The following is a 20,847-nucleotide window of genomic DNA, read 5'->3' as shown; positions in this document are numbered from 1 at the left end:
AATTCCATAATTTTGAAGATAAAATTACATTTCTTCGATTGCGTGGAAATGTCCTAATAATTTCTTTAAGAATTTAATCTTCATCAGATAGGTAATAGAAAGTGTTTTGTCGATAGGGTTATAAAGAGCCTGATTGTAATTTTGAATGTGCTTTTAATTTCCAAGGTGTGAAAAATTTCTGGGCTGTTATTTGGTTTTATATGAATGCAAAATATGACCTGAATTTGTTTCTCATTTTTGTATTCATTTAAATTTTGTCTCCTCAATTACTTGGATATTTGTGAAAAGCAAGATTTCTGTTGCAGAACAGAGTTCCAGGAGCAACTTCCTTGCAGAAATAGCAGAAGAGAGACAGAGGCAGGGGAGGGGATTCTATGCAAAGATTAGGGTCAGCTAACACACATCCAAAACATAATTGTAAGAGAGCTGATAAAGTTTTGTTCGCCCCAGGGACACATTCCCCATTGTCTCTGTGCGTGTGCAGATGCCTCTCCAACAGCAAGCTTTTGTAGTTGTGTCTGTGAAGCTCATAAAATTGCTTTTCCTGGCTTTCTCCATTGTGCACTATCATTGGCCTCTATTGCAGGATGCAGCAAGAGTTTTCCTTAACAAACAGATCTGTGCTTCCTACAGAGACAGGCCTGGGTCACGAGCCCTACTCCCACACACACCCTGTGACCCCACAGCAGATGCTGCTTTCAATTGCAATTTCCTGGGAGATGTAGAGATCGAAAATGGAATTGCAGCTCCTCTAGGTGACAGAGGAGGGGCTTGTCTTCTTTCCCCAAGCTCTCCTCTTGTCTGCTAGTGAGCCTTTGGACACTCTGCAGAACAGAGGACCATCCATGGGCCTCATTCTTGCAGCTGGCTGAGCACACACCTGAGGATCTGTGTGACAGGTTCCTCCATGAATTAATTCCCAGGGGCCAATCAGGTGACAAGAGTAAAACCCGTGTCAGGGACGTCCTTCCTAGGAGCATATACTGCACCAGCAAACACACAAAGATGAGGTGTCATCCTCCTCTCTCAGCTGGTACCTTTGGTACTCACCTGAGACCACCTCTGTGTGGATGTGTGTGACCACATGGGTGTACTGTACATCAGCTATAGCTTCTCACGGGGAGGCAGTTTTGTATGTCCCCCCCCACCCCATATCTCTCTCTCTCTCTCTCTCTCTCTCTCTCTCTCCTGTGTGGGTGTGTGTGTGTGTGTGTGTGTGTGTGTGTGTGTGTGTGTGTGTGTGTGTGTTTGACTGCTGGTGTCTTCCTCAGTCACTTTCCCCATATTGTTTGAGACTGGGTCTCTATTGAACCTGGAGCTTTCCAGTTCAACCAGACAGCTGGCCAGCAAGCCCCAGGGATTCTCTTGACTCTGCTTCCCCAGTGCAGGGTCAAAGATGAATTCAGCAGGCCCGGCTTTCATTTGGTGCTGGAGACTGAATTCAGGTTCTCAACCTTGGATAGTAAGCACTTTACCAACTGAGCCCTGTCTCAAGATTCTATCTGGCATTTCTGAAACCAACACACAGTGGTGGACAAGGTTCATCTTCTCATCCATTCTGTCTCCTCTCAACTCTTTCTGCTGCTGCTGGTCCTCTTCCTCCTCCTCCTCCTCCTCTTCCTCTTCCTCCTCCACCTCCTCCTCTTCTCTTTTTCTGTCCTCTCTGCCTCCTTTCCTCCCCCCCCACCCTATATCTTCACTTCTCTTTTCATTGTTCATTCCCTCACCAGCCCCAAACCTCCTCCAGGTATCCACTTTGGATTCTGCTCTACCATCTCACTGATCCAGATACCTGTCCTTGGCCTGGCACGGAGAAGGCTTACGGGGTCACATCCCCTCTTTCCCTACAACATTTTCTTGGTCCACTCAGAAAGTCTCCTCACTCTGACCCAGCTCTCAAGAGTCTACCAACAGGAAACATTCAAAGATCAGTACTAAAGTAATTCTGTAATCTTCCCTGCCCTTTCTACATACCAGCCCGTGTGTTACAGCATCCCTCTAACTTCTCATCACTATTGGTTTTAACTCATTCTATGCTGCTTTTGAGCACAGCCACCATTCTCTCCCGGTATCCTTTTAGAGCCTTCCAGATCAGGGTGTGGTGGCTCACACCTGTCACTCCAGAATGTGGGAAGTGGACAACAGAGGATCAGGACTTCAAAGCCATCCCTGGCTACACAGTGAATTCAGAGCCAGCTTGGACTACATGAGTCCCTGTCTCAAAATTCAAATTAAAATAGGCTGTTGATGGAGGGGTGGGAAGGACAGTAGATGACAAGAGATATTAAAATGAAGTGCAGGAATATTGGGGGCAAGAGGGCACAGCTGGGAGAGTGAGAGTCAGAGATATGGGTGTTCTGAGTGAACAAGGCCAGATGAGAGTCAACCAAAGCAAAGCCTGCACGAAAATGCTGGAAGGAAAGCTGTGCTTTGTTAGCTTCTACATAGAACACACACACACACACACACACACACACACACACACACACACACACACACACGGAAGTATAACATCCTGGTTAGAGTCACACAATCTTTGTCTCTGCTTAGGCCCTAGGACAGTGCACAGAGAGCCTTGCTCCCATCATGTCCGCTGACACCTAGGTGAGAGCATCTTCCCAAGGAACATTGTTTGAGAAGGGTGGGCATGTGCCGAGGGTTCTAACTGTAACTGTGCACCACATACACCCAACCCAGATGCTCAGTCAGGACACTCTGGGTCCACGTCCAGCTTTGCCAGTAGCCTGGAATCCAGTGTTGCAGATATGATCCCCTGACTGTGGAATATTCCTTTGCCCCACAGCACACCACAGAAAGGCTATCAGAACCCTGCAGATTAGCACCACATGTCCCCAGGCAAGGTGGCCCCAGGAAAACTCTGAAAATCATTTCCAGACACTGCTCAGGAAGGACCTCGTTCACAGGGAACTCCCAGGAGGGGACAGGGAGGAGGTTCTTCCTCCCATTTCTTTACTTCTCACCTCACTCTGAATGACCATTATCTCCTTCCAGAATGCAGAGTCCCTGAGAAATTTCTCATCCTGCCTTTCAAGTCACGCAGACTGTCTATAAAATCCAGTGATCCTTCCGTAGTCCTTCCATGCTCCCACAGTCACTCTTGGCCATGTGCCATTTCTGGGTCTGCATTAGGTGCAAGGAAAGCTGTGTTCTGCCATGGGTTTTTTTTTTTTTTTTTTTTTTTGGTTTTTCGAGACAGGGTTTCTCTGTGTAGCTTTGTGCCTTTCCTGGAACTCACTTGGTAGCCCAGGCTGGCCTCGAACTCACAGAGATCCGCCTGCCTCTGCCTCCCGAGTGCTGGGATTAAAGGCGTGCGCCACCACCGCCCGGCTCCTTCGGGGTTTTATGACTCTGTTAAGTGAGGATCAAGACTATGCTGGCCTCAACTGGAGGCTTGATGGGAGCCATTTCTAAGTGGTCAGGAACCCAGGAGTCCGTGTGGTTTTGCTTCTTTTGTAGCATGCACTCAATTCCAGGCTCTTCACTCCCGAGCCTCAGTTTCCCAGGGACCAGCAGGACTGATAATTGAGGAGTCATAGAGTCCTCGGTGAGGGTCTTGACCCCTCCCATGCCCATGTCTTTCTAAAACTCAGACCAGAGATCTGCAGTGGATACACAGAGCCTCTGTCATCCTCTGGATTTCTTCTTGGACGTGTCTTTTCGATCGATTCCCTCTGTGCTGGATGCTTTTGTGCCCAGGTAAGCTTCCAGTCCCCCTTGCCCTGGCCCTGTGGCCTGTGCTTATGGGCTTTTAATCACCAAAGGCTGTCAATTAGTGTAATTAACGATGTGTTCTCATCTTCAGCCTTGGCCTGTTTCATTTTCTGTCCCCCACCCCCCCCGCCCACCTTGGTTCTCTCCTATTTTAACTTAGTGAGGAGAGCTCCTGTCTGCATCACCATAGCAACCAGAGTTGAGGGCCAATTAAGCCATGACTGAGCCATTAGACGCCTAAGCTGATTAAAGAGTCCAAAATATTGGCCGAAAGGAGACAAACAAGGCCGGTCCTCGCTGCCGAGATGTGAGCGGCACAGCCGGTGAATGCTGAAAATCCTTTGCAACCTGGGCTTCAAGCAGCTGAGCTGGGGGCCTGTGTGTCATCTCCATGCCTGTGTCCTAGGCCTCCAAGCCAGGAAAGGTCACCTCTTCTGTTCTCACAATGCCCCTTCTCAACAGTCCCCAAGCAGCCGCTGGAGTCTGCAGTGTTGAACGACATTCAGCGGGACATACGGGGCAGTCACACAGTTCACCCTGAGTCCTAATTATTGGTACCTCCCTCACCTTCCCCGTTACTCTGTGGAGTTTTCTCCAATGAAAGGGACCTTTTCCAACTTGCTGGTCCCAAACATGTCCCCTGTTGCTCTGGTCTGTGTTTGTGCATTTTTAATCCCACATGTATCAATTAGTGCAATTAAGACATTCAAATTATAATTGGACCCCCTTTCCTATGTGCCTAAGCCCCCCGCCCTAGTTTCCTGCTGCCTTTCATTTCATTTACTGAATAAAGCTCTTGCAGAATTGCCATAGCAACAGGCCACTGGGCAGATTAAGCCATTATGGGTCTGGACACTGACACTCAAAACTGATTATGGGTCTGGAAACTTGGATGGCTGAGCAAGAATCCTGGAATTTGGACAAGGTGGCTCTTAGCTGGAGAGCAGGGGCAGCTCAACAGCTCAGGACTTCATTCAAACCCCAACTCCTGATTTCATCCTGACCCTGTTTGCTTTGGTAGAGGTGAAGAATGAGACAGCAGTAGTGACAGGTGGGGTTGCCTGTAATTAAGTATGATTGCCTGAATTTGCATGTCAGGTCACACTCTTAGAGTATCCCCCTCTCTAGGCATCAACTTCATACCTCTGAACATAACTTACTCAAGTGACACCCTCAATTCCTAAGTTACTTGATGCATTATTGCTATTCTTTTTTCCCCTATAAAGAGTTTTTCTGTTTTTTTTTTAATTCTCTAATTAAAATCCTTCCACAAAATCCCAACCACAGAAAGTACTAGGGGTACATGTTACAAAAACCACAGTGGGCTAATTTCTGTCTCTTACTATGGTGACAAGTGCTGCAGTGCGGACTGGATTCTAAAGTCTGTGGCGGAGCTGGATCTTAATTTTGATTTGCTGAAGCAAAGAAGGCAGAACTTAAGAGCTCAAGGTTTTGGAAGGTGTGACTCTTGCAGTCTCTTCTTCTGAGTCTTTTGGCCATGAGACCTCGATGTGGTAGGGCTTCAGCTCTTCAAGATGCACAGAATCTGGGGCGTTGCTCATGAGGTCACGTCCTTGGTAGGATTTGGGGAATGCTGACATCTCTGATGCTTGGCATTCCACTAACATGACATATCAGTCTATCTGTCTCTAAGGCAATTCTTCTATGAGGTTCCCATAGTCTAAACCTGGAGCAGATGGGAAAGCAATTTCACATTTTCCTTTAATAATGCTGCCAGGATGGACCATTGTAACCATGCTGCGCATCATGAATTTGGATAGAACTGCTTCCTATCTTACTGCCAATTTAAACCAAGTCATAATGTTGGCCACAAATCTTTTCAGGCTCAGTACAGAGGAGGTGGTTGTCACTGGGGTGAGGAGTAGTAAAGACTCCAGCTCTGAGGGACTTTCTTCCTTGGTAAGGAAGAGTGGGAAATCCACCACCCAAAGGGAAGAGAACAGTCCTGGGTCATGGAGTACTACTCTGGTTTCCAAGAAGTCTATACATTCCAGTTGTTACTTTCCCAACAAATAGCATGCTTTCTTGCATTCCCAGCAGTCAGGAGCATCATGTCTTCCTCTTGAATATTTATCAGTCTGGTTAATTCCTATCTTTCCTCCTCCATTCTCAGTTTAGCAAAGGGTGAACTCCAGTTCCTACTGGCATTCAGGAATACAGGTAGGACTTCCTGACTGAAATGGTCAGCTACAAATTTTCTAATGATTTCAGTGTCTTTCTTTTTAAAGCACTTTTGTTCATACACTCAGAATTCCCCTAAAAAGACTAAACTGGAAGCCATAATACATACACAGAGGACCTGGTATGACATACAGACAGTCCCATGTAGATACTGTGCATGCTGCTTCAGTCTCTGTGAGTTCATATGAGCTTTGCTCAGTCGATTCACAGAGCCTTATTTTCATGGTATCCTCCATTCCTCTGACTCTTACTCTCTGCCTCCTCTCCTGCAGGGTTCCCTGAGCCCCAAGGGGAGGAATTTGATAGAGACATCCCATTTAGGGCAGAGTGTTCTAAGGTCTCTCACTGTCTGCATAATGTCTGGGTGTGGGTCTCTATATTTGTTCCCATGTGCTGCAGGAAGAAGTATCTTTTATGATGACTGAGCAAGTCATTCTAGTTATCTTACTGATTGCTGACCAGTAGTCTCATCACAGATTACACCTAAACTACTCTGGAACATGAAAGAGCAAAGACTATCACATTTATGATGTTCTTCCTGGAGAAGGACACTAATGAAAAACGGAAGCCTTCTGGTTTCAATTTCCTTGTTTAGTGCCTGACATTTTGATTGATTTGACTTTTGGAAATAGATGCAGGCCTTTGCTTTTGATTAGTAAATACGCACTTATTAGGCTGTTCCTTGTCATAAGAAAGAAGACTTGCTCTTCTCCTTGTTAATGAAAATACTACTTCTACTCTCTGTATCTCATCTCTGCCTGCCTGCCTGCCTCTCTCTCTCTCTCTCTCTCTCTCTCTCTCTCTCTCTCTCTCTCTCTCTCTCTCTCTCTCTCTGTGTGTGTGTGTGTGTGTGTGTGTGTGTGTGTGTGTGTGTGTTGAAATGTTCTATCAGGGTCAGTGAGACAGCTAAAGGGGTAAAAGTGCGTGCTGCTCAAACCTAATGACCTGAAGTCAATACCAGAATAAAACAGAGAAACCACCACACACACACACACACACACACACACACACACACACACACACACACACACACACACCACAAGCTATAATAACAAATGAAATGAACAAATCTGACAATTTAGGATGTCTTGTGATTTTATGAGGTGTTCTGTGATGATTTTGTATAAGGGAAAGAGATAGCACTCAATTCTACGTACTAAGTAAAAAGTAGTAATGTATCATCTAGGACCTAGATTCTAGGACCAGGTAGGCATATGTGTGTAGATAAGAGAGAAAAACACCAAGAGGACTCTTGCTTAAACTTGGCTCTTGGAAGGTATGTTCAAGGATAGGTCTAACCATTCTTAGAGGAGCCTGACTTATGTTTAATTAAACAGAGAATCTTTGTTAGTCTCTCTTGTTATTGTGCAATATAAGTCCATATGTTAAGTGTAGAAACATGTGTATCCCAGTTTCACTAAAGAGCACCTCAACCACCTCTTGGTACTTTATAGTAAAGAGTATTAGCTGGAGTCTGCGGATAGAGCTCAGCAGAGGAGCACTTGCCTGGTATGTGTTCAGTACCCAGTAGCACAATGAAAAGTATATGGAAGGTAGTGGGAGGAGAAGTTGGTATTTAATGAGTGGTGGAGCATCTAAAAGTAACTTAAAACAAGATTAATAATGGGAACCCATGTTTTATTCCAGAGGTCAGCCAGAGGGATATTTAGACTTGAGCCCTATATCTTTAGATGATAAGGTAAGGCAGAATGTACCAATAGGCTGATTTCTCAAATTGTAGCTTGAATGTGTTTGGTGATAAGATTCAGTGTTATGTGCCCTTCCTACAATATGAGACAGCAGGTACTAAGTTTGCTGGTTTATGGTCTAATGCAGGATTTCTCTGTACTTGAAGTTGTTCAATTTCAGCTTGCAGGGTTTTGGTAAAGAGGTTGGCTAATGCCAAGTCAGGAGATTATAGGAAATGAAAATATTGCTTTGTAGAGTTGCAATCAGAAATTGGAGGAAAGCAGAATTGAGAACTCATGGGAAGTGCTGTAATTTTCCAATGAGACATAAAATTTTCACTAGAATTACCCTGCTCTTTTGATCAAAGATGACCAAAACATTCTTGTTTTAAAAAAGTAAGTTTGATCATACTAGATTTGACCTAAATATATATATGTGCAGAGAGAATGGCAATTGGCCTCAGAGGCCTTTTCAGTTTGCTTTCCTGGAAATTTTTATAAGCAATATCAGACTAGACTTTTAAAAGCTTCTCAAGGTTAGAGCTCCAAGCCGAGCATTCACTAATGGACTTCATTAGCAAAAGCTTTGGTTTGAGTGACTCTCTTCCCAAGGTCTCTAGATAGTGTATATTTTTTGGTTCTGTCAGTTAATTTGATTTTCCTTATTTTCTATAGAACTGCAAACCAGGGCTCTTTTCCTAAGAGCAGTTGGTGAACACTGAATCCATAAAGTCATCTTTAATTCTTTAAACCTGACATTCCAATAAAAACATTGGTTATATAACATTTTCAATTATATCATGTTATAAGGAGGATAGAGTCTTATTGAACTTTTGCAAATAATTATATTGCAATGCAAATAGAGTATTCAATATGAGTTTCTAAAATTTGGAAGGGCCAGGTGCAGAGGAAAGATAAATATTTCACTGATATTTGCAAAAGTCTAAGCTATTAAGCTGGTATAAGTATAGAACCTTAAGAGAAAATGAGAAAGGTTCCTTTATATCCAGAAAAGAGCTCATTATATAACCACCAATGTTTCAAACAAAGCTGTAAGCATCATTCATTAATTCAGTCAGTCCTATGTAATGAATTCTTTTGTTTGCTTGATCTAAAGCTAGCTGTTTCATCAACTTCTCTATTTACCCATTAGAGTTTTAAAAATCTTTACTCGGTCAAGTGGTATGATCTCATAGGTATGCAAGCAATGTAGTTATAAAACAGTCTGGCTGATAGTTTACTACAAATATTTTCAGATACAAAGCGGAGCGAAATAAAAGCTGTTTGTAGATAACAAAATGCTTAATAAGCCAGGATTTGTGGCACGTGCCTGTAGTCCCACTACTTTGGCATCAGAATCAGAAGAATTACTACAAATCCAAGGCCAGCATGGTATATATAGTGAGTTCCAGTCCAGTTTAGTGGTCATACAGCAAGATCCCATCTCAAAAAGCACTATATATATATATATATATATATATATATATATATATATATATATATATATAATCTGAAGAAAGCCTAGCATGGAGGCAAATGCCTGTCATCTTAGCACTAGGCAGAGGCAGGAGGATTGAAAGTTATGATGAGTTAATTTTACAATGGAATTTGATTTTTCATTCTGTGCTATACAATGTTTAAAGTAGTAATTGAGGTTACAACTGACAGCATTATGCTAGATGTATTATCCACAAGAGTATTGACAAATGTCTATGAACATTTTACTGTACAAATATGAAGCAATCTCTTTTTAAATTTTCAGATCCTTGGGAAACTTTTCTCTTGTAACGAGCTACTTTTCAGTTTCTAAAAAGAAGTTATTGTCCAAAGCTGGACAAACTTGAGCCTTCTCAGATGAGCACGTGGACAAATGGAGAGGGTAAACAAAAATAAAACTTAAAAAGATGAGGTATGATAAGGGAGCAGTCAGATAAGAAAATAAAAAAGGAACAGTAACTTAAAGTTTATTCTAACTATAATGCAGGTTATTATGCCTTTAAAGGTTTACCATTCTAGAGGTGCTGGGACCTGGGAGAATGGAGCTGATAAATGAGGTGGACAAAAGTGTCATAAAATAGCAAACTTTATTCAGAGCAGCAGCCAATTTATACTCTGGGGGTTAGAAAGATCACGGGTAAAGTATACAATCACAATGGTAAGCCACATGCGGCAAAAGCATGGTTTTCCATAGAGGCATGTAAACAAAAACAATAGCCAGCTGTAGTGAATAATCTGTAGCAAACTTGCGCCTACCTGCTATACCTGGAAGGGGCAGGAAAACATAATCCGAAAAAAATTCCATCTTTTTGAAGAAACTGAAGTCACAAGACTCTTGTCTCGTTGGGTTTTTTGTTTGTTTGGGTTTTTTTGTTTTGTTTTTTGGAGTTTTCACACAAGCACTCAGAAATCTCACAGGACTCCATGCTTGGACCATGTCCTGCCATTAAAGTCTCATGACATGGCATGCTTCTGAGTTTATTCTCGAAGTATTCTACTGTCTGAATCTCTGTCTGGTTTATGTATCTGCACAATTTCTTTTTATTTTATTTTTTTTATTTTATTTTACAATACTATTCAGTTCTACATAACAACCACAGACTCCCTTGTTCTCCCCCTTCCTGCCCGCCTCCCCTTCCCCCCAGCACACCCCCCATTCCCACCACCTCCAGATCAAGGCCACCCCTGAGGACTGAGATCGACCTGATAGACTCAGTCCAGGCAGGTCCAGTCCCCTCCTCCCAGACTGAGCCAAGCGTCCCTGTATAAGTCCCAGGTTTCAAACAGCTATCTCATGCAGCGAGCCCAGGACCTGGTCCCACCGCCTAGTTGCCTCCCAAACAGATCAAGCCAATCAACTGTCTCACCTATTCAGAGGGCCTGATCCAGTTGGGGGCCCCTCAGCCTTTGGTTCATAGTTCATGTGTTTCCATTCGTTTGGCTATTTGTCCCTGTGCTTTATCCAACCTTGGTTTCAACAATTCTCACTCATATAAACCCTTCTCTTTCTCGCTAATTAGACTCCTAGTGCTCCACCCGGGGCCTAGCCATGGATGAGGAATCCATCCAGATTCCTCAGTACTTGGATGGAGTTTCTGGCACAACTATTAGGGTGTTTGGCTATCCCATCACCAGAGTAGGTCAGTCCTGGCTGTCTCTCAGCCATTGCCAGCAGTCTTTTGTGGGGGTATCTTTGTGGATTTCTGTGGGCCTCTTTAGCACTTTGTTTCTTCCTTTTCTCATGTGGTCTTCATTTACCATGGTCTCCTATTCCTTGTTCTCCCTCTCTGTTCTTGATCCAGCTGGGATCTCCCGCTCTCTTTCCCTCGACCCTCGCCGTTCATTACTCCCACTCATGTCCAGGCTGTTCATGTAGATCTCATCCATTTCTCTGTCATTGGGTGATCCCCGTGTCTTTCTTGGGGTCCTGTTTTACAGGTAGCCTCACTGTAGATGTGAGTAGCAGTCCAGTCATCCTTGTTCCACATCTAGTATCCTCCTATGAGTGAGTACATACCATATTTGTCTTTCTGAGTCTGGGTTACCTCACTCAGGATGATTTTTTTCTAGATCCATCCATTTTGTATCTGCACAATTTCTATCATGAGGGGGATCCTCTGGGTTTGGATCACATAGCAAGGCACACATGGATAAAAGAACTTTAAGTTTTGGGTGTCAGGAATTATCTCTTGTCTCACATTGGCTCTGCCAGACATGGGTACCTTCTTACTAAAATCATAGATGACCGGACCTGCAGGGCAGGAACAGAGGCAGGTTTTAGGCTGAGGGGGGAAGGGAAAACAGGCTAGCTTTTTAAAATTTGGTAATGCTTTTGATGCAATTGAGCATCTATAATAAAGTGAATTATTTTAGCACTTGTCTTTTCAAAAGGTGGAAAGAACCAATCTGAGATTTTTGCGGGGCCCACTGATAAAATCTCAGGGTCACTTCCAGATCAAAGACTCACTTAAGGTTTGATTTTAGGAAAGCAAAATTGTCAAATGCAAACAAAACAAATTTTAAAAGTCTTATCTCATTTAAAAGTAAGAAATCTGGGTTCCACTGTGCTGTTTCATGTGTCCCTTTCCTATCAGTTCCTCAAGGGGAAGATTAATGGGTTTTCCCCATCAGGAAGTGATGAGTGATAATCCTTCAGCTCTAAAGAATAGCAGCTGAGTTTTTAGAAGGGACTCAACAGTGATTTCTCCCCTCCCATCCAGTTCAATCCTCATATTCAATACTTATTCTTAGTAAAGGTTAAAATATCATTTTCTCACAGTTAACAAACCAAGAGAGGAATTTGGAGTAATAATGATATCAGAAAAACATGTTGACAGTTGTGAATATAATAAACTAAATTGGACTGAAAAAAAAAAAGAAATCCGAGTTCCTTTATAATAAAGGTTATAAAGTACAGGAGATTATTTTGATAAAGCACAAAAGTTTAGTTTCCTAGGTAGGTATTTTTAAAGTAAAAAAAAACATTTACAATAACTTTAACAAGCAGACAAACAATACAAGAAAACCAAATTAAAGCCTCATTTACATTAGTACATTATTGGATCATAACACATGAAATTCCCTTTCTGTAAACCTTTTATAACTTTCTATAACCATTTAGTTTCACCTAATTTTTCCTCTCTTATTAGATGTTAATGCAAAATTGCACCTTTTCTTTAAAAACATATTTTTATTCCTTGTGTACATTTCCTTACCAAAATACATCTTATTTTCCTTACAAACTTTGTATATAGAAGATTTTTTCCTTTACCTTCCTAGTAGTTCATTTGCATATATTGGTTAGACTTCTTAACTCCCAGTGGTTTTAATTTCTAGAAAAAATGAGAATGTAAGCAGTTATAAGCTGTCTGTTATTTATCAGTATTCTGTAAGATATTAGTAAATTTGTGAAAACACTATTTAATATTTTCTAAAGATACATATTTTTTATGTTAAGTTTTTCAATGTGGAAAAACTATCATGCACAGATATATTTAGCTTCACTATATTATATTTAAAATAAGAAATCCAAAGTACCTAAACATAAATTTATGCTTATTAATAAGTGCTTTAATAATTTACCTTACTTTGAAATTATCAATGATTATTTATTATCTAATATAATTCAGGGATTATAAATTACCAATGAAGATTTTTCAAAAATGAAATAGAGACTAAAATATATAATAGATCAATGAAACAAAGTGTTTCTGTGAAAAGATGAAATTGATAAACCATTAGTCTAGGAAAAAATATGACCAATACAAATAAAAGTAATAATGAAAGAAGAAACCTTTATACAGAAATACAAAAGATCAGTACTTACTATTATTACTATTTTTCAAAAATTTACAAAACTTAGGATAGATAAAGTTCTGGACACATATTACCTATCAAAACTAAACCATGAAGTCATAGACTCTAAATAAAACAATGAGAAGTGCAGTGCTAATGAGTCAGAATCAGTCTCTAAACAAAACAAAACAAAACAACAACAATAAAAAACCCATCCAGACTAAATAGATTCTATGTTGAGTTCTATCAAAAATTTAAGGCATGGTAAAGTGATATGATGGGGGAAATAAAAAAGGGTATATACTTAGGAAGGGAAAGGAATATAAATATAGAAGGAGGAGTGCTGTGGGATGTTCTGTATGTCCTGTGGGAGCCCGTTCTTGGGTTCCTTGTGGCTTTACCCAACAGGTCCGCATAGAGGATGATTAGGACCACGGGCCTGAGTGCAAGTGTCTGAGATGGTCTGCACTTGGCTGTGCTGGGGGATGGTCAATAAATAAAACCTGATTGGCCGAGGCTAGGCAGGAAGTATAGGCGGGACTAACAGAGAGGAGAAATAAAAGAACAGGAAGGTGGAAGGAGTCACTGCCAGCCGCCACCATGACAAGCAGCATGTGAAAATGCCGGTAAGCCACAAGCCACGTGGCAAGTTATAGATTTATGGAAATGGATTAATTTAAGCTATAAGAACAGTTAGCAAGAAGCCTGCCATGGCCATACAGTTTGAAAGCAATTGTGTTTACTTGGTTGGGTCTGAGCAGCTGTGGGACTGGCGGGTGACAAAGATTTGTCCTGACTGTGGGCCAGGCAGGAAAACTCAAGCTACAGAGGAGAGATGTGGTTAAAAATAACAATAAGGATGCCAGGGAAAGTCATAAGGAATCATACTATTAACTATCTACCTAAAAACCTCTATAATACATACAAATCTCTACATAAATATACATATATAGCTTAAATGAAAATTTCCCGTTTATGATGGCAATGCTCCTCCAAAAGCTAACAAAATCCCCAATACCAGGCACAAGAAACCCTCCTTTGAGTTACGGTCAATCAACATTGTCCAAAGTGACCCCAAAATGTTACAGGCTGGTTGCCTGCCAGAGGTGGAAGGTGAGTCCCTATTTCTACAGACATCATTCATTTCAAACACAGGGCCCAGCGACCCCTGAGCTAGAACTGACATGAAAACCTCCTCCTGAGGAATAACTTTCATATAACCAAAGGCATTCTGCAAGATTCCAGAGGAAGGAAGCAACCAACTATGATGCTTATGAACCACAACAATGACCAGCATGACACAATAATTCTAAGGGCGCAGTAGTGCCTTGCATATGTTATAGGTAACTAATAGCTCTTTAATTGGTCTTAAGACCTACTCAATGAGAGGGAAATCATGCCTGGTCTTGGAAATCTAGCCAACTACCCAGGGCGAGTGAAGTCATGGATCTTGGAGGAGAACCTATAACCACCATTTTACTAAACCAGTATAATCCTTAACTACATTCTCAATATTTGTCTTTACACCCACAGATACATGTAGTCCTCACCCTTCATCAGGGATACTTCTCTTTCCAACAGACAGAGACCATTATAGAAAACCACAACCAACCCAAATGCAGAGTTGTGGAGCACAGTCTCAATGGATACATCTACAATCAATGCCTTCACCTAAGGTTTAACAAACATTGCAGAAGAGGAGGCAGAAAGATTGTAAGAGCTAGAGGATCAGATCAGCTTGCTGGGAGACTATATCTCCTAGGAATGTCAGAAGCTGCACCCATAGAGTATTGTGGAAAAGAATATTTGTTTAACTATGTAAAGATGTGTTGCTGTGTTACCTTGCCTTCCTAAGGTAATGAGGACTATGGGGGTCCAGCCCCTCGATAGTCCCCTCCCAGGGTCCGCAGAAGGCTCTATCAACCAGCAGAGAATCTTTAGGGTCGGTAAATCAGTCTACGCACGCAGAGTTCTTTGGTCCATTTGCTTTAATTCCTCTGGCATAACATCCTTTATACACAGCTTCAGTTCTGTTCTCATGTCTAGCTCCCTTCTTGCCTGATTTCTCTCTATATTTATCTACTGTCCCCTCTAGGTTCTATCTTAATTCCTTCATCTAGTTCTGTCCCTTCTAGGTTCTCATCTATCTAGTTCTTTCCCCTATCAGCTCCTCTCTTGTCTCCTTCTCTCTCATCTGGCTCTTCCTCATCTTGTTCTTCCCCATCTGTCTCTTCCTCATCTTCCATCTCGTTCCTCTAGTCCTCTCTTTTAGCTCTTCAATCTAGTTCTTCCCCATCTCAGCTCGTTCCTCTCCAGTTCTTACCCATCTCGTTCTTCCATTTTCTTCTCTCTTCTCTGTCCTCTCCTGCCCTGGGAGTTCTGGTATATATACACTTACAAGCAGTATTTCCTTAGCAGTGCAAAGCCAGGCTTCCAGGGTCAAATGGAGGGGTGATAAGAATAGGCTTAATTGACACATCCGCCAGGCCTTCTCAAACAGGTAGCCTGGATGCTTAAGTCTGTTCTTAGAGAGTACAAGGTATCTCTGATAAGGTACTTTCCTCCATCCAGTGATGGACCTGGCCGGATGCTACCAATAATGATAATTACAGGGAGGCTTGAACTGGGAGTTCTGGCTGAGCATAGCTGTTAGCACAGAAGGTTATCTAAATATTCCTAGAAGTGGTTAGGTAAGTAGTTAGAGGTCTATAAAGTTAGTAAGGCTGTAAGAAAGGAGGGCCTAAGCTAAATTGTGTAAAACTATTACTTAGTGTCCACCTGGCCTAGGCGGCGTCCTCTTGTGAATTTACTGTAAGTCAGGAGACTTGTACGTGGGCTGCTATCACTTGTTAGTCCTTGGAAGTTGGGCGCCCCCCTAGGTGGTGTCTCCTTGTGGAATTTAAGTCAGGAGACTTTCAGGTGGGCTGTTATCATTGTTAGTCTTTGGCAGTTGGGCGTCCACCTGGGTGGTGTTTCCTGTAGTCCTTGAAAGTGGCTAAGGGAGATAACTGGTTCCAGAGAAAGCCTTTCCTGAGGCTGTTCTCCAAATACCTGGAATGTGTATGTCCAGAGAGTGATCAGTCTACACTGTTAGTCCTTCTTAGGGGAAAGTCAATTGGGAAAACTATGAAGGCACACATGATTTTCATAACAGAAGACAGCTGATATATAACAAGCCAAGTAACACCAAAAACTCCTTGGGATTTGGCTTCCTCTGGAGGAATTCCCTGATCTCTCCAGGTAGTGACTTTGCCATAACCAGCTGAGTTCTTATGATATATTTCTGCGGCCCGCAAGACTAAGGCACCTGATTGGTCTAATAAAAAGCTGAACAGCCACTAACTAGGCAGAGGAGGGATAGGCGGGGTTGGTGGGCAGAGAGAAAAGGGGAGCAGGCCGGCCAGCTGGAGGCCAGCCAGATAGACATGGCGGAAGCAGGAAAGCAGTATGGACAGTACATAGATGAAGTAAATGAGCCTTGGGACAGCAGATTAATAGAAATGGGCTAATTTAAGTTAAAAAGAAAAGATAGCTAGAAACAAGCCTAAGCTGAGGCTGAGCATTCATAATTAATAATAAGTCTCCATGTCATGGTTTAGGGACTGGTGGTCCAAGAAAGCCTGCTGCAATAGAGTTTCACCAACATGACTGTCTAATATGAGCTTAACAAGGACAACCAGAAACATATAAAGTGAATGGGAGAAAATCTCTACACAAAGAACTACAGGCAAATAAGGAATGTTGAGAGTGGAAAAAATAGTCTTCTCTAGGAAAAAGCACACCAATTAGTTATCCAATATGAAATGGCCAACCCTGAAATCATGTGTACAACTAACATACAGACTGAGAAGGTTGTATTTGTATATTTAGAAATGTATGTGCATATACATACATATGTGTGTAACAACAATTAATGAAAAAAAGGAACAGACCATTAATTTGAAGGAGGATTATATGGGAAGGTTTGGATGGAAGAAAGGGAAGGGGGGAAATGATGTAATTATATTATAATCTCAAAAAATAAAAAAATTAAAAATTTAAGGAAGAACTAATATCAATTCTCAAATTATTCCAAAAATTAAAAGATAGGGAATTCTTCAAAGCTGAATCTGTGAAACCAGAATTGTCTTGATGCTGAAGTCAGAATTGTACAGAAAAGAAAGAAAGCTATAGAGAACATAGATGCAAAAAAAAACTCAATAAAATACTAGCAAATTGAACCAAACAGCATGTTAAAAAATATTTATCATGAATAAGTATTGTTCAATTTAGGTAAATCAATAAATGCAATGTATCACATCAACAACAAAGGACACAAGTCATATGATAATCTCAATAAATGCAGGAAAACATCCAGTAAAATTCAGCATTCTTTTGTGAAAAACTCTGAACAAATTATGTATAGGAAGAACACAATAAATGCTTTATAAACAAACTCTCAGTCAACAGCATACTGAATGATCACGAACAATAGAAGAATGTCCGCTTTCACCCCTCTCATTTAACATAAAACTGAAAGTCAGCCAGAGGAATTAGACAAAAGAAAGAAATAAAGGACGTGAATAGAAAGTGAAAATGTCAAATTATACTTGTTTGTAGATGACAAGATTCTACATGTAGAAAAACCCAAAGTCTCTGCTAAAAGACTATTAAAACTGATAAATGAATTTAGTAAAGTTTAAGCATACAAAATCAACAAACACAATTTGATAGCATTTCACACCCAATATTGAGACTTCTGAGAGAGAAAACATGAAAGAAATACTATTCAAAATAGTTACAAAAATACATTGGTATAAATTTAGCCAAAACAGTAAGAAATTTCTACAATTAAAATCACAAAATTCTAATGCAAGAAATTGAAGAAAATGTAAGAGAATGGAAAGACTACTCATGTTCGTGGATTAAGAGAACTAATATTGCTAGTTTCCCTGCTACCCAGAGGTCAGAGTGAGTGTATTTATCAGCCTTCTTTCTAAAGGTCATAGAAAGCATATTTATCACCCTTCAAAACTCTTTTCTATATTCACAGACTCTCCACTTATTTACATAAGAAGAGTGGAGATCCTGGACTCACATCATAGAAACCAGAAACTAATCAGAATAGGAAATTGCTCCAATCCCTGGACACCAATGCTTATTGAAATATATGTTGCAGAAGTACTAGCTTTGGGGAGGGAAATGTTCTTAGCTGGAGACAAGTGGTTCACCAGGCCCCATGATGGTTGATATTGTTTATCAACTTAACAGAGTAACTTAGGAAACAAATCTCCAGTGGGGACTGTGAGGGTTCAGAGAGGTTTTTAACGGAGGAGGGTAGACTCACTTTGATTGGGTGGCTCTATTTCATGCTCCATGGTCCTATAACAGAAAGCAAGCAGAGAAACAAGTACTCTTTGCATCCTGACTGTGGGTGAAATGTGACCAGCTACTTCCTGCTCCTGTTCCAATGACCAATGGCTCTTTTGCCATGACAGACTGTATCCCATTGAACTGTGATCCAAATAAACCTTCTCCTTAAGTTGCTTTGGTATTTGATCACATAAATGAGAAAAATAACTAATATAGCCCTTCAGTTCTCAACATATACCCAGCATCATCCTTCATCCCATGCCTCAAGGTAAGAAAAGCAATAAGGTCACATTTTGTTTTCTGTGAGCCAATGTCCATGTTTCCACCAGAACATGGCTGTTTTCCTCACAGTTGGGCAGGGACACCAGGCACCAGTTATTTCTCCATTCCATCCTGCTACCAAACAAATATACAAGTGAACATATATGCCACAGATGTATTTTCATAGCTGCATCTCCTTCACCTAGAGTTTGTCAGAAGTAGGGTCTAACAACTGAACTACAACACAGTGTACTTCTCTGGTTCACTCCACCATGTCCATCACAGTTCACTCCTTATGCTAGTTCTGTAAAACTGTACCTACTACTCGAATAGCAAAAATATTAGTTGATGATACCTAGAATGTGGAAGTAAAGAAACTTTACAAAATATTTCCAAAACTTCCTACCCTCATCTATCTGTGAGTACATGCTCCATGTGACTTCTTGTGGCTACGTATGAACTGTTCATATTGCTGTCAAAATCAGGTCCTCTGCTTTGATATATCTGGTGGCTTCTCCCTTATCATTGTTTTACCTTTTTCTGCTTGATTCTTAATAATACAAAACAGCCTGCAAACTGCCTCAACAAAGAAAGAGGAGGAGGAGGAGCTCGGGGGGAGGGAATGGGCTGGAGAGATAGCTTAACAACAGTTAATAGCACTTGCTGCTCTTGCAAAAGACCTTTAGCCTCCCACGTACTAGGATTATAGGCATGCACCACTGCTCCCAACTACAGTTGTTCTTTCACACTTTAAATATATCATTTCACTCTCTTCTTGCTTTCAAAATTCTATCCTTCTCTCTAACTCTTGGCAAATTATAAAGTGCTCCTGTGCAGACTTTAAGTTCGTTTATTTCATTTATTTTGAGGTTCTTTAGGCTTTATGGTAATGGACGTTAGTTCCTGGCCTCAGCTTCAGGAGTTTTGCAGATAATATTTCCTTAAATAGGCTGCCTTGGTTTTTTCTATTGCTGTGATAAGAAACAATGACCAGCCAGGTGGGTGGTGGCACACGGCTTTAAGCTCAGCACTCAGGAGGCAGAGGCAGGTAGATCTCTGTGAGTTCAAGGCCAGCCTGGTCTACAGAGTGAGTTTCAGGACAGTCAGGGCTACACAGAGAAACCCTGTGTTGAAAAACCAAAAAAGAAAGAAAGAAAGAAAGAAAGAAAGAAAGAAAGAAAGAAAGAAAGAAAGAAAGAAAGAAAGAAACAAAGAAACAAACAAAGAAAGGAAATTTATAAAAGAAAGCATTGACTTGTTTTTAGAGGATTAGAGTCCTTGAGCACCATGACAGGGAGCATAACAGCAGGCAGACAGGCAGACATAGCAATGGAGCAGTAGCTGAGATCTTACATCTTGACCCACAAGCATGAGGCAGATAGAGCTAATTGGGAATGGCATGGGCTTTTGAAGCCTCAAAGCCCACCCTCTCTGACATACTTCCTCCAGCAAGGCCACACCTCCTAATCCTTTCCAAATAGTTCTTCAACTGGGAACCAAGCATTCAAACATATGAGCCTGTGGGAGCCATTCTTATCCATAACACCACATTCTACTCCCTGCCCCCATTGACTTATGACCTATCATAATGCAAACTCATTTAGCCAAAATTCAAAAGTTCCAATAGTCTTTCAGTCTCAAAATTATTTAAAAGTACAAAGTACAAAGTCTCTTCTGAGACTCAAGGCAATCTCTTAATTATAACCTGTAAAATGCAAATGCAAATTATATATTTCAACACACAATGGCACAGAATACACATTGCCATTCCAAAAGGGAGGAATCAGGGCACAGTGTGGAAATACTGGACCAAAACCCAGCAAGACAAACTGAAAACCCTGTAGCTCCATGTGTGATATCAAAAGGCTTAGCTAGCTCTGCCCTTTCCAGCTTTGCCGACTATAACACACTTTTTTCTCCTGGCTGGTTCTATTCCCTGCATGCAGCTCTCCATGACAGACATTCCATGGCTCTGGCAGGTCCAACACTCTGGGATCTCCAAAGTAATCCAGGCTTCATTTTCACAGCTTCATACAATGGCATCTTAGACCTTCCATGTGGGGACTTCCCTGTCACATGCCAGACCTCAGCAGTGCTGCTTAACTGTGGGAAAAGATTCCACAACCCCCTTTCTTACGTGTCCTTTATGAGTCTAAAGCCAGAATCATGTGGCCAATGTTGCCAAGTTTTGCTGCCCACTTGGGATCAAATCTGGGCCCCTGCTTGAATTACATTTGCATAAGATTTGATTTGTTGTTTCATTTTAGCAGACAATTCCTCAGGCCTTTTCCTTTCACAAGTTGCAAAATTAGCTAGGTGG

This window comes from Peromyscus maniculatus, chromosome X (genome assembly GCF_049852395.1).
Source record: "Peromyscus maniculatus bairdii isolate BWxNUB_F1_BW_parent chromosome X, HU_Pman_BW_mat_3.1, whole genome shotgun sequence".
NCBI lineage: Eukaryota > Metazoa > Chordata > Mammalia > Rodentia > Cricetidae > Peromyscus > Peromyscus maniculatus.
This window is presented reverse-complemented; position numbering follows the sequence as displayed.